The sequence below is a fragment of the Apodemus sylvaticus genome, chromosome 19 (genome assembly GCF_947179515.1).
Source record: "Apodemus sylvaticus chromosome 19, mApoSyl1.1, whole genome shotgun sequence".
In the NCBI taxonomy this organism is placed as follows: domain Eukaryota; kingdom Metazoa; phylum Chordata; class Mammalia; order Rodentia; family Muridae; genus Apodemus; species Apodemus sylvaticus.
Window position 1 is genome coordinate 45,261,068 of NC_067490.1, and position 14,462 is coordinate 45,275,529.

At 47.0% G+C, this 14,462-nt stretch overlaps 1 protein-coding gene and 1 long non-coding RNA gene across 2 annotated transcripts in view; both read right to left on the reverse strand.

Annotated features, from left to right (window-relative positions):
* Foxo3 (forkhead box O3) overlaps positions 1 to 14,462 on the reverse strand; it is a 97,301-nt gene that overhangs the window by 28,554 nt on the left and 54,285 nt on the right. The window lies entirely within an intron of this gene.
* On the reverse strand, positions 722 to 2,412 carry LOC127669473 (uncharacterized). Its single transcript, XR_007974369.1, has 3 exons — positions 1,056 to 2,412; positions 899 to 1,024; positions 722 to 868 (listed from the first exon to the last, which is right to left on the reverse strand). It is a non-coding gene; the product is annotated as an uncharacterized LOC127669473 (long non-coding RNA).

The following is a 14,462-nucleotide window of genomic DNA, read 5'->3' on the forward strand; positions in this document are numbered from 1 at the left end:
CCCTTCCCGTGAAATCTGCAGGCTTCAGCACCACACACACACAACTGTCTCCAGCGCTCTGGATGTTACAACCAAACAGTTACACACACTGGGAAGACAGGGCAGGGGGAAGGCAGCTTTCTGTATTAATTATTCCAATACCAATATGAGTCAAGGTGAAAAGAAGCTGTAGACGGAGACCAATGCCACTGACCCAACGCTGCAACTACAAACAAAGCAACCGAAGAATTCTCCTTCCTAGAGACGAGAGTCCAACAACGCCAGTTCTGCAATGACTCCGGCCAACTGCATCCCAGTCTCCCCACACACCGCCAAAGCTCAGTTAACATCAGCCTCTGGAGAGCTGCCTTTCACCCTGTAACCTCACCTGTATGTGCACCTAGCTGCCCCGCACACTGTAACCTCATCAGCTGTGTAGCTACTCTACCCCACTATAACCCCACCAGTGTGTGCACACCCCAATTATAACCTCACCAATGTGCACACCCCCAACTATAACCCCACCAGTGTGTGCACACCAACTATAACCTCACCAATGTGCACACCCCCAACTATAACCCCACCAGTGTGTGCATACCCCAACTGTAACCCCACCAGTGTGTGCACACCCCAACTATAGCCTCACCAGTGTGCATACCCCAACTATAACCTCACCAGTGTGTGCATACCCCAACTATAACCTCACCAGTGTGTGCATACCCCTAACTATAACTTCACTAGTATGTGCACACCCCAACTGTAACCCCACCAGTGTGTGCACACCCCCAGCTATAACCTCACCAGTGTTTGCATACCCCAACTGTAACCTCACCTGTGTGTGCACACTCCAACTATAACCTCACCTGTGTGTGCACACCCCAACTATAACCTTACCTGTGTGCACAACCCCAACTATAACCTCACCTGTGTGTGCACACCCCAACTATAACCTCACCTGTGTGTGCACACCCCCAACTATTACCTCACTTGTGTGTGCACACCCCAACTATAACCTCACCTGTGTGTGCACACCCCCAACTATTACCTCACTTGTGTGTGCACACTCCCACTATAACCTCACCTGTGTGTGCACACTCCCAACTATAACCTCACCTGTATGCACACCCCAACTATAACCTCACCTGTGTGTGCACACCCCAACTATTACCTCACTTGTGTGTGCACACTCCCAACTATAACCTCACCTCTGTATGCACACCCCAAACTATAACCTCACCTGTGTGCGCAACTCCCAACTATAACCTCACCTGTGTGCACACCCCCACACACATACACACACCATAACCTTACTGTATGTGCAGTGCTTCACTATACTGGTTTTACAGGATTTTTTTTCTTGTTCCAAACCGCAGGATGCAAAAGCAGCTGATGACCAACATAATGATATTGCTAAACATTCAAATGAATCGACCAATGAGTCCAGGACACTGCTGGGTACCAGTTACACAGACAGAGAAGCACCAGACAGCTCCAAAATCTACATAAAAAAATCTCCAATGAATAGACTTCCCAACTACACACTGGCATTTCATCTTCTGAAGGAGTTTCTACTGGGTCACTCATTTAAACTTAAAATCTAGAATGTATAACATCAGACTGCTCCCTGGGCTACGGTGAGCTAAGGAGGTTGGGTGTGCAGGCGATAAACCAGCTTCTCCAGAGACTACACGCGACAGGTGGGTGTCAGTTTAATATCGATCCATGTCATGGATCTCGGGGTAAATGTGGAGTTCCTAAAACAAGAACACCAGCGGTCCTGTGCTATCTGTTGCCTGAAGGAGGACCAGAAGAGTTGTAAGAGAGCCTACTGGAGCGGAACCCTGTACCTCCTCTCCCCAGGTGAGTGCCTGGGGGAGTACTGCTCTCACCTCTCAGCAAGTAAACAAATGTCTCTTTGGGACAGATGAAGTCCTTTACAGAAAACCACAACCAATCAAAATGCAGGGTTGTAAAGCCTAAGCCCGACTGATACACCTTCACCATCACTCCTTCACTCAGGTTCAGGGGTCACTAAAGAGGGGCAGGAAGATCATGAATCAGAGGAGGAGCAGCGAGCTGCAAAACAGTCCCCTGGAAACAGACGTCAGAAGCAACGCCTGTGAAGCCTCATCAAGATGGCTGCCTAAATCTGAGCCGAACAGGGGTAATAACAGACAAGCTAACGTGGAAGGGAGGAAGCCACCAGGCCTCTCTCACACACAAAGAACCACAGGCAGCCAAGGCGCATGAGGGCAGAAACAGTCCTGCCAGGGAAGAGCAGACCGACTGGTTATCTGATACCGAATGGTCAGCCTGAAAACCTACGCACAAGTAACTTTATACAGAGCAGGTTCTATCTACATATTTAGGGATATAACACACACATGAGCACGCGCACGCGCGCGCGCACGCGCACACAACACACACACGCACACACACACACACACACGTAGTAACAAAGAAAAAGGGGCTATGAATTGAGAAATATATGGGAGGGTTTGAATGGAAGAGGAATATAATGTTAATTATAATCTCAAAAGAAAAAAATTATACATACACACACACACACACTAAAGAAAGGTAATGGAAAAGTCCATACCTGGGTACGACACAGGCTAAAGGGACTTACGAGACTGTTCATTCAGACTCTGCTTGTTACTGCGGGTAGGCGGAAGAAGAGTGTGGCGTGGGTTCTTGGCCAGTCGGCAGGTGGGACAGTTCGGCAGAGCTCACGGTTCCCCCAGGCGGGCTGCCAGCAGTTCCAGGCCATTGATGAGGACCCAGCAACCCCTGGCATGTAAGAACTGCCTCAGGAGAGTCTGGCGTGGCAGGGTTAGGCCAGACTCTTCTCTTCATCGAAGAAGCCCATCGCTTGGATCGCCCGACATCCCCAGCTCTTTCTTATTTAGGATGTTCGCCTGCTAATGGGAAACCCATTTAACTCACTTCACCACCAAATTCTGGGTTTACCAAGTCACTGCATGAGTGGAAAGGTAAGGTGTTAACTCTGTAATCCCTTTCCATCAGGAAAAAAGAAGAAAAGTGAATGCCCAAGAATAGACACATGGAGGCGGTTCCGGGTTCAATGGTATCTTCCAGCGACCCAGTTTCAGCAACATCACCCCATTATTAGCTATTTTTGCAGAAACAAGTCCATCATGTTCTAAAAGCTACATACATACTCTGCTATGTCTATGTTTCAGAGTATGTATATGTCTTCCCAGGTAAGAAAGAGGGCCAAGTCCCGAGGGTGATTTGTGGACAGCGAGGTAAGGGCATCATCTTAAAAATTTAATAACTGCCGAAGAAAATGTGGTGTATTTACACAATGGAATATTACTCAGCAATTAAAAACAATGAATTCATGACATTCTTAGGCAAATGGTTGGATCTGGAAAATATCATCCTAAGTGAGGTAACCCAATCACAAAAGAACACACATGGAATGCAGTCACTGAGAAGTGATATTAGCTCAGAAACTCTGAATACCCAAGGCACAATTAACATATCAAATGATTCCCAAGAAGGAAGGAAGGAGAGGGCCCTAGTCCTGGAAAGGCTTGATGCAGCATTGTAGGGGAGTACCAGGACAGGGAAGTAGGAGGGAGTTGACTGGAGAACAGGCAGAGGGAAGAGGACTTATGGGGAGTTTTGGGGAGGGGGAAACTGGGAAAGGGAAAATCATTTGGAATGTAAACAAAGAATATAGAAAATAAAAAAATTTTTTAAAAAATTTCACAACTGAGTCCAGAAGATCATCCTACCACCACCCCTCCCCCGAAGCCTTGTCTTTACAAGTCTTGCAAACAAATTACAGCAACTCTGTTCTAGACCACCATTCAAGGAGAACTGTGTCTGTACAGTTAATAGCTTGAGACGGTCTCCTTCGAGAGCAGGGGGATGTGTTCACTGCCTCTTACAAAAGACTCAGGGGGCCTGGCTCAGGCTTCTGCAAGTGTGACTGACACACATGTGGCCATCAACTGATCCTGCCTGCCCAGCAGGACCTTCCACTCCTCCCTGCCTGGACCGGAGAGAACCAGTGCGGACCACACGCACGTGGGGAGCTGAAGCACCAGAGGAGTTCGCGCCTGGCGCCTGGCTGAGTTATTTGATGGATTCTAGACCAACCAGGGCTTTAGTGACATCCATCGGAGCGGCGGGCAAAGAGGGAGCTAGAAGAGAAACAGGAAGTTCCTATACCTCTGGTCCCGGGGTCTTACGGATGAGAAAGCCCCACCTGAGGTCCCCAACAGTTCCAGCTGATAAACCATACGCAAGTCCCTAACTGAAAGAGATGGTGCTGAACAGAACCTTTCCGGCCAGCTCTCTCTGCCGCCTTTTCGTGAGACAGAATCACAGTAATCAGATGCAGAGGCAGGCGGATGTGCCTGAAGCACTTAGTGCTGCTCTCTCTCATCCGCCTCTCCTGAGGGTACGCTAGGCTCCGATAGGGTCCGTGACAGTGAGCTATGAACAAAGGGCAGGAGAAAGAGCAGAGTCCCCAGATCCTGTCCTGGGGCTGCACTGCTCACCATCTCACTCAGCTGCCACCTGCCCGTGTCCTCCACGGAGAGAGACATGTGGGCAGTTTACAGCTTGCCTTCCTCTGCTGGAGGATGGAGAGCAACCCGCCAGTGACCCTCCACACCAGGCACTCCATCTTAGGCCAGATCTCTCCTGTCGTAGCCACTGTTCTACTGCTGTGAAGAGACACCAGGACCAAAGCAGCTCTTATAAAGGAAAGCATTTAACTGGAGGCTGGCTTACAGTTTCAGAGGCTCAGTCCATTATCAGCATGGTGGGGAGCCAGAATCTGGGGGTGCCATGGGCTTTTGAAACCTCAATGCTACCCACAATGCACACTTCCTCCAACAGGGCCACACGTCCTAATCCTTCTAATCCTTTCAAATAGTGCCATTCCCTGGTGACCAAGCACACAAATCCCACAGGAGCTTATGGGGCCAAACTTATTTGAACTGCCGTGCCACCCTAACATGTTAGAACCCTAACATCTATCAACTTTCTATAGGGTCTAGATATCCATTCTGGAGCACTAGACCATTCTAAAGGGAAGCTATTTTATTCTTGATTTATCCATGGTCTGGTTACGGTTAACATCCACACCCCCACACCCCACACTCTGGGCACAGTGACCATGCCCCTAAGTCTTGCCATGAATGTGCAAACCCCAGGATTCCCTTATTCTTCCACATAATTAGACGTCCAGGAAAATTCCTTCTCATTCTTCTAATAGAATTTAGCAATTTGGGATCTAAAGAAAAATGCATGAGGAAGTTTCCATAAACTAATAACAAACATATAATATTATAATACATATAATAATATGTAACACATAATATACATTACAGACTCTCTGCAGGTTTCTAAAAGATTAATTTTCTAACATAATAACTATGAACCAGGAGCCTTTGCTACAAAAGGAAAAAAGCCTCATGGTTTTGTGCACCAGTTTTAAACAACTGACCTAAGTGTTCTGGTTCAGAGAAAATTGGTATTTTTCTATTCTTCCCTTTCTTCCTCAATAGTCAACTTCTACTTGGCAAAAGGAAGAGTACATTTACTACAGTGATCGCACACATCTGCTTGTCCAATGCTTCTGGAATGACACTGGAGTGTTGCCACAGAGCCAAATAATGTGCTCTTGGAGAAGTAATTATCAGCTGAAATGCCATAAAATGGGCCAGCATTTGCACTCTGCGTGTGCTGTGAGATATCCTGGGCCAGCATTTGCACTGTGTGTGTGCTGTGAGATATCCTGGGCCAGCATTTGCACTCTGCGTGTGCTGTGAGATATCCTGGGCCGGCATTTGCACTCTGTGTGTGCTGTGAGATATCCTGGGCCAGCATTTGCACTCTGCGTGTGCTGTGAGATATCCTGGGCCAGCATTTGCACTCTGTGTGTGCTGTGAGATATCCTGGGCCAGCATTTGCACTCTGCGTGTGCTGTGAGATATCCTGGGCCAGCATTTGCACTCTGCGTGTGCTGTGAGATATCCTGGGCCAGCATTTGCACTCTGCGTGTGCTGTGAGATATCCTGGGCCAGCATTTGCACTCTGCGTGTGCTGTGAGATATCCTGGGCCAGCATTTGCACTGTGTGTGTGCTGTGAGATATCCTGGGCCAGCATTTGCACTCTGCGTGTGCTGTGAGATATCCTGGGCCAGCATTTGCACTCTGCGTGTGCTGTGAGATATCCTGGGCCAGCATTTGCACTCTGCGTGTGCTGTGAGATATCCTGGGCCAGCATTTGCACTCTGTGTGTCCTGTGAGATATCCTGGGCCAGCATTTGCACTCTGCGTGTGCTGTGAGATATCCTGGGCCAGCATTTGCACTCTGCGTGTGCTGTGAGATATCCTGGGCCAGCATTTGCACTGTGTGTGTACTGTGAGATATCCTGGGCCAGCATTTGCACTGTGTGTGTACTGTGAGATGGCCTGGCACCCAACTCAAGCTTTCTTTGGTTACTCTGGTGATGCTGTTTGTGGACACGCATGGGAAAGAAGAGCAGGTATTTAGGAGAAACTTGGGCCATGCCGCTGGTTGTCAGCCACAGGTCAGAGCAAAGCTGCAGACACTGGGACAGTCAGACCCCAGCCTGTGCTGAGACAAAGGCTGCAGAGACAGAAGAGCCACCAACTACGCGCAAGGTGTCAATTTTTAGTGCTTTCAGCCTAGGTTAACTGCCAAAAGAACTTGGCAAATGCACTGACTTAAACCACAGTGAGGTAGATCTCAGTTTATTTCTACGTATATATGAGGTCTAAACATTGGGGCAGGGTGGGGGAGGGTTATGATTTAGATACCATTTGGACTTTTACAGAGAGAATCCTATGGCTTTTCTATATCCCACATGCCAACTCTTTATTTTACATAGTGGTAGTTATTAAAGCATTTCTGGAAGCTGGGGGGCGGGGATAGGTTCGGTCAGTAAGGTGCCCCACCCAAGCACGAATGAAACCCTCAACTTGATCCCCAACACCCAACTGAAATCTGGTGCCACAGTGCCAAGGACAGAGACACAGGAATGCCTGGAGCTCAGCGGCAGGCTCCAGGTCCATGAGAGACCCTGCCTCAAACACCAGTTGGGGAACAAAGACAGGAAACACCCGATATAGACCTCTGCCCTCCAAACCCTTACAAGTATGTGCACACACACACACACACACACACACACACACACACACACTGTAAAACATGGAGAAGCCATGAGCCCATGTAACAAGGGGGAGAATCAAATAAGAACAACCACAACTATCCACCACCAGTCTTGCTGGCACATTCAAGGTTTGTGACACCTTCCCCCACTGGACTAAGTCATGCCAACGGAATGACACGTAGAAAGGCTGGCATCAATGACGAAAGCACCCTGTTCCCAGATGGCCATGGCAACAAACCCGCCATTTGCAACGGACTCCGTAGCAAATCCTCAGATTACACGGTTTATCTTACACCCCAGAAGCATTCAGACACCCGACATAGACACATCAGTTCTCAAATAACTCATTCTTGTGCTTCAAGTCAACCACACAATTTGAATACAATAGAAAAGGTGCTTTAAATTATAAGACTGAGAATTTTTTTTTTTTGTTTTTTTGTTTTGTTTTTTTGGTTTTTTTTTTTTTTTTTGGTTTTTTTGAGACAGGATTTCTCTGTGTGGCCCTGGCTGTCCTGGAACTCACTCTGTAGACCAGGTTGGCCTCGAACTCAGAAATCCGCCTGCCTCTGCCTCCCAGAGTGCTGGGATTACAGGCGTGCGCCACCACGGCCCAGCGAGATTTTTTTGATAGCTGATAAAGAGTGCACTGGATTTGACGAGAGAGTTATGTGAATGCAGATCCTCTTGGGGACCATTTTATCAATCATGTGGATACTGAAAACATAGTTTTTAGTGGGAAGATCACCCCGTTTTCCTTTTCTTCTTTACTGACAGAATGCTGACCCCATGTCGAACCCAGAAGAAGACTGCATTGTCCGGCTTTCCTAAGAGGTGCAACTCAAGGCAGACAACTTGTCTAAGAGTAAAGTCCCCTTTGACCAATACTTGGACGGTCATAGGATGAAAGCCACTTGCGGAGACGGAAGGGCGGAGGGGCAAGGAGTTTCCAACCACTTCTGTTCTTCAGATGGAGTTTCATTGTGTTGAACTCCTGAGATCAAGTGAGCCTTCAGCCTCAGCCCCTGGAGTAACTGGAACTGAAGCTCTGATATGCCACGCCCAGTCTAAACCAACCTTTCATATGAAGTAATTCTCTACCACACTGGGGCAGTCTGTGGCTGAGGACAGTCAACGAGTGAGCTTGTCTTGACTTTGAGTCCCAACACTATGTAACAAGACAGATGTTGGTAACATCTGCCTATAAGCCCAGTGCTGGGAGCAGAGACCGGCCGGATGCCTAAGCCTCAAAGACCAGCCTGGCTCACTCAACTGGTGAGCCCCAGATTTCAGATGAGAAACCCTGCCTCAAAATGGACAATTCCTGAAGAACGTCATCTAAGGTTGCCCTCTAGATACCACACCCATAAATACATACAAAATAAAGTGAAAGATAAAGGTGTATGATGAATCCCAGCCCTACTCGACAGCCTACGACGCCACTGTTGGATGCTTACTACACGGCACGCTTCTGCACGTGACATGAAGGCATGGATTTCTCTGTGCATATTTTCTTGCAAATACCTTACATTTCTAACAAGTTAATTATAAAAGCCAGTTGTGGTAATCTATGGGACTGGCCCAGTTCCTTCTGCCTCCAGCTGGCTGAATTTCCATTAAATCTGGAAAGGCCAAGCCAGCTAGGGATGAAGAAGTTACTGTTTACACACAATAGCATCATAAGAAAGAGCTGAAAGTCAAGTCATACTCAGTGACTTGAAAAAAAAAAAAACCTTAAGTGCAGCAGGTTCCCTAGGGTAAGGTTTCCATTAAAGACAGACTGCCAAAAAAATGAGGGAAATGAGAATTTCATTTGTTTTGAGAAAGGATCTTACTGTGTAGCCTTGGAATCCAATATGTAGATGAGGCTGATCTTGAACTCATGAAGTTTAAAGGCATGCATCACCATGCTCATCATGAAAAGAGACTCTGAAGTTGGGCATGTTAAGACTTGGTGTCTTTGGATTGAGAAGTGTAGGACACATAAGGCTTTTTTTTTTTAAAGATTTGTTTTTATTATTAATGTATTTCTTTTCTGCTGTGTTTGGGTGTTTTACTTGCATTATGTCTGTGCACTACTGCACATGCTGGGTGCCTGAAGAGGCCAGAAGGGGGTATCTGATCCCCTGGAACTGGAGTTACAAACAGTAGTGAGGTACCACATAAAAGTTAGGAACTAAACCTAGGTCTGTTCCAAGAATAGTCAGTGCTTCTAACCACTTATCTTTTTAGCTCCTACACCTACATTATTAAAGCTAGGAAACAGGTTCACTTGTTAGACACTATAAAACTCACATTGTGTTCTGGATTCTTGTAGATGAACTCAAACTGTATGCAGAGACTGAGACCCAGCAAGCTATAATATTTAACAATAACCGAAACTGTATTGGCTAGGCATAGATCAGTTCTGTGGGAACATGGACGGACTTCATAGACCACAGACGACTTGGCTGACAGGGAGTGTTAGGGACACGCACGATGGCTTGTTGCACCACCATCCAAAGTTAAACTTATAGTTTTATTCACCACCACACGCAAACATTTCTAACTTCTCAAGACTGCCACGTGCAAGCTTTGCACTGGCGAAAGACACTGAAGGTCTGTCTTCATCATGAGAAGCAGAAGAAACAGTGTCATTCACCCCTGCACACAGTCGTTCTACTGATTTCCTGTAATTCTTGCTTGTAATCAAGGATACCCTTTGTACTGACTGACCTGAATCAACGTTCCCCAAGTTATAATTAATATTATAACAAGTTCTGCCTTCCTTCTAAAACATCAACGAACTGTCCTGCTGTTACCTAGACTGTGCTCTCAAACCCTAACTGATGAAGGATTTAGACTTCAAGTTCTGTGTGTCCTTGCAGTCCTCTTAAGTCCTCAGAATGCTCTCCCTGTCAGCCCACTTGCATGGGTCCTGGGTCTTTCTGGTTTTTGATCAGTACAAAGGATTGAACCTAGGGCTTTGTGCATGCTAAGAAAACATCTGCACCTCCAGTCCTCTATTGACTGTTTAGACAAGGTCTCCAGGCTAGCCTTGAACTTGTGATGTTTCTGCTTCTGCCTCTGGAGTGACTGAAATGATAGGTTTTGCCACAAAGCTTTAATATGATGAATAATATATGAATCTGAGGTACAAATACTTTTTCTTTTACAAGGAAACACTTGAGAGATTTAGACTGAATGTTCCTTATTCTGTTTGTTGAGTGGCAACGACTATAGCCTCCTACTACACGCATCATGCATACGTATCACACACACTTGAGGACATCGCTCAGATACTCTTATTTTATTGGCTGCTTAAGAACTCATCAGTGCACACATACCAAACATTTGTAATGGGAGCAACCAGGTCATAAGGGAAGAAAATGCTAGAATTCAGTAGGGCAAGCTATACTCATGTCTGAAATAATTATCCCCTCTCTGTCTGACCGAAAAATGGAATGCTCGTATCCTGACTGGTACGTGAATAAGATGGCTTGGGAAGTGGGCCACAGTTTTGGAAGGAAGTCTCAAAGCTCACCCAACCCAGTGGTATTCTAGAGACTGGGACTCTGGGACTCTCAGGAGAAGCAGACCAACTGACTGGAATTTAAAGCATAAGATTTGCTAAACTGAAAAAAAAAATCTTTTTTAAAATGAAGTGGTTAAACGTCCTGCTTAGTTAGCTTAAAAAAAAAATTGCTAAACTGGTTTCTTTTCAAAAGCATTTGAATAGTGTTAATAAGGATGTCCAGGCTGTTACTGACGGAATGCATCAAATTAACCATGAAGAAATCAAACTTAAAAAAACAAGCTCTCCTCACTGGTATGTCCAGCTTCTAGGTCAGTGACATCAGAAGCAACACCTAGAATGGTGCCAGCGTGGAACTGTGCCAACTTGTGCCAGCCAAATGAGATCTACAGAAATGCCCACTGTCACTACGGCTGATGAGCCACATGAGGGTCTGACTGTGTATGAAACTGGGACGATCAAAACCCAAACTGATTAAATGTCCTAAATACGCTGCCTAATGGATAATAAAAGTCATCTAACCCAAAGCGATGGATATTATCTGGATAAATGGGAAACACATTCATATGAAAAGCTGGTCTTTATTGCTGGTGAGGTATTTATTTCGTATGCACTCAGTATTCATAGAGGCACAGGCTTAGCACGTGTGACACAGGGACCTCGTGAGGAAGCACATGGCTAACCAGAGAAGGAATCTCCATTTCCATTCAGCCACACATACTTCAGTCCTAGATATATATGGCCCCTGAGAAATTCTCCTGTCCAACAGTGCTACAGCTCTCTTCTTGTCTCAGAGAATGAGCCCGCCTTTCTCCTCCAATGAGAGGGGGTCTGCACTGACCCCCATCCTGCAGCAGGGCTGTTCCAGCCTTTAGACCCCAGCAGGGTCATCATCTGGAAGCAGGTGGCCATGTTAGAGGCTTCTGCTCTGAAGTAGGTCACAGGTGCGTGCATGGTTTTCTGTTTGCTGCTGCCTGCCAAGTGATCTGCTGTTCACTCAGAGACTGTGGAGTCTTCACAATGACTAGATAAGAGTTTGATGCAAACACCTTAAAATCATATTTGGAGAAAGTGAAATACATGGTTTTATGCTATGGAGCCAACTAAGACCATGATGAACTCATCACCGAAGTCTGTCCTCTTACAAATGACAGTCACCTTCCTGGGAGAGCTAGTCCACTTCAGTAGTCAAGTTAAGGTAAAGGAAAGTAGGTGGCCGTCGCAGAAACTGGATGGGGTTTGGGGAGTCGGGGTGGACAGAGGAAGGGACTGTTCAGATTAACCAGAGGAAAAAAATCTGCATATGTCTGAAGCCAAGGGTCTGGCTGACCTGTTCTTGTCACCTGTCATACAGAGCACCTGTCTGAAGCTGAGCCATTCACCAAAGGGAGAGAGTCTGAGCTCTGACTACGAGAACGTCTTACCTAGTGTTCACCCATTTCATTCCAGCACACTTAGGAACCAACAAACACTCACACATTAAATGAATTTAAAAACAGGTAACAGAACAGTAAGCTCAGTTATCCGTGTAATACGGTTTAACAATACTTCAGCTGGCAGCCTTACTAAGGGAAGACAAAAACCTATCAACTAAAATGCGTGTGGCAGAGCCTATGCGACACTCAGAGCCCCGACTCAGCTCCTTCTCAGCATGTGACGCACACCCAGTGGCTCCCTCCCAGAGTCGAGGACCCTGAACTCAGAGTTACCCGGTTGCCTAGGCTCTGTGAGGTCTCAAACTCTCCGGGAGTACGAGGCTGGGGGGGGGGGGGGCAGTCTGAAGTGTGTGGCTCCATGGGGGAGGGGCCTCCGTCTCAGTAGATTCTGCTTCCTGGGTCTCATCAACGAGGCATCATCAGGGCGCACGTACTCTAGCTCTCCCCCGAGACACTCCAGAGGTGGCCATGCATGTTTAACCAAGGAGGCCACCTCCCAACATGCAGAGACCGAAGGCTGGGCTGGGTTAGCCCGCTCCTTGCTCAGAACCCAAAGACCCGTGTGTTCAAATGGAAGCACCCACACCGAGCTGCTCACAACTGACTATAACCCAAGCTCCAAGATGTGTTGCCTCAGGTTTCCACAGGCACCTGCTCTCACTCACATGTACTGTCTACATACAATAGCTACATGTAATGTCTCTGTGAGTATGTGTACATGTAAATACACACATACACATAATAAAGTAAAATAAAGACACAAGGGCTTAAGAGCCCTCCACTTTGTGACCCCAGGCTGGCTCGACATGGGGAGGGACTTTGATCAGAGCAATGTTGAGCCCATGGGACAAGCATGCTATGTGTGTCCCCACCCCAACTCCTCCTTTTTTTTTTGGATTTTTGGATTTGGTTTTTTCGAGACAGGGATTCTCTGTGTAGCCCTGGCTGTCCTGGAACTCACTCTGTAGACCAGGTTGGTCTTGAACTCAGAAATCCGCCTGCCTCTGCCTCCCAAGTGCTGCCTCCCAGCTCCTCCTCTTTAAAGCTTCTCGGGAAGGTCTACTGAAAAGACAGCACAGCCTAACTCATGTCCGCCTTCCCCGTGTGACAGGATGACGCTCCACACGTGTGCGGTGGGTGGCGCTTGACGCCTCCAGAGAATGAGACAAAGTATTCCTCCTCGGAAAGCAGGGGAGGGAAGAAGGTGCATTGTAGAGGCAGCCTACGAACCCAGCGTGAGAACATCCTCTGAGCACCGAGCTGAGGTGAGGGCTGCCCCTTAAACACACTGAGGGACCTGCAGGAAAGCCAGCACGGTTAGCACGCAACACAGCCAGCCACACAAGAGCGGAAACAGGTTTCTTCTTCCTGGAGAGCCTCGAGGGAACCAGGTATCATACACTGAAGACCTGAGCTGTGATGACCAACTCACGCTACAACCTAGCTCAATCTCTGCTAAAGGCGCTAGGTCAGCACAGTCTACAAAAACAAGTGCTGTTTGTCTATCCCTGTGTTGTGATACATTCCAAACAAACAAAAATAATTACACAGTACACACACCCTAGTACCCACCTCTCAACTTTTAACAAGTCTTAGTAGTTTGCCACATTTGCTTTAAATATTTAAAGAAACAAAGTATTACAGATCCAGGTGAAACACCCCATCTAGTCCCTGTTCACTCAATGTCTAACTTCCTTACAGTTGGCCATCATCCCGAAGTATTAAATATTTACTCGGTATATACATTCATAAAAATGAATACTATTTGCATATTTTAAAAGCTTTACATAAACATATTACACTTATGGTTAGTGTCTTGCAATTTTTAAATTTTTTTCTCATGGAAACGCCCGATATTGGCAAAGACGTGAAGAACATCAGGGTAGCCTGTGGGCCCCTCCAGTCCTCTACCCCACACACAGCTCCCGCGTCTACGCCCGACTCACTCACCGTCCTCCCAATACTCTGGAGCAAATCCTACACAGAGAACTTTTCAAAGGCTACTTTCCACTGGAGCTAAAGAGAAGCCAACACAGAAGCAAAGCCTGGTCCTTAACCTCAACCGCCCTGGGAACAGTTCAGGAACCGAGCAGGCAGGTGCTCCTGAGGCCCTCGGGTCCTCCCAAGGCCCATGGCTCCTCCTTTCTCAGGGGCTTTGACTGGCTTGGGGTCACCACTTCCTTCCCCTCAGCTCAGTCTTATCTCCGGAATCCCGAGTCACCTGGGGCAACAGCCTCTTATCACCCAGAAAGAACGGCCATCCCTCCCTCCGTCTGCATAACCTCAACTGTGCCTCTAAATGAACTTGCAAGTTGGTACTATTTCATTTTCCCATGTCTCATGCTACACTATTAA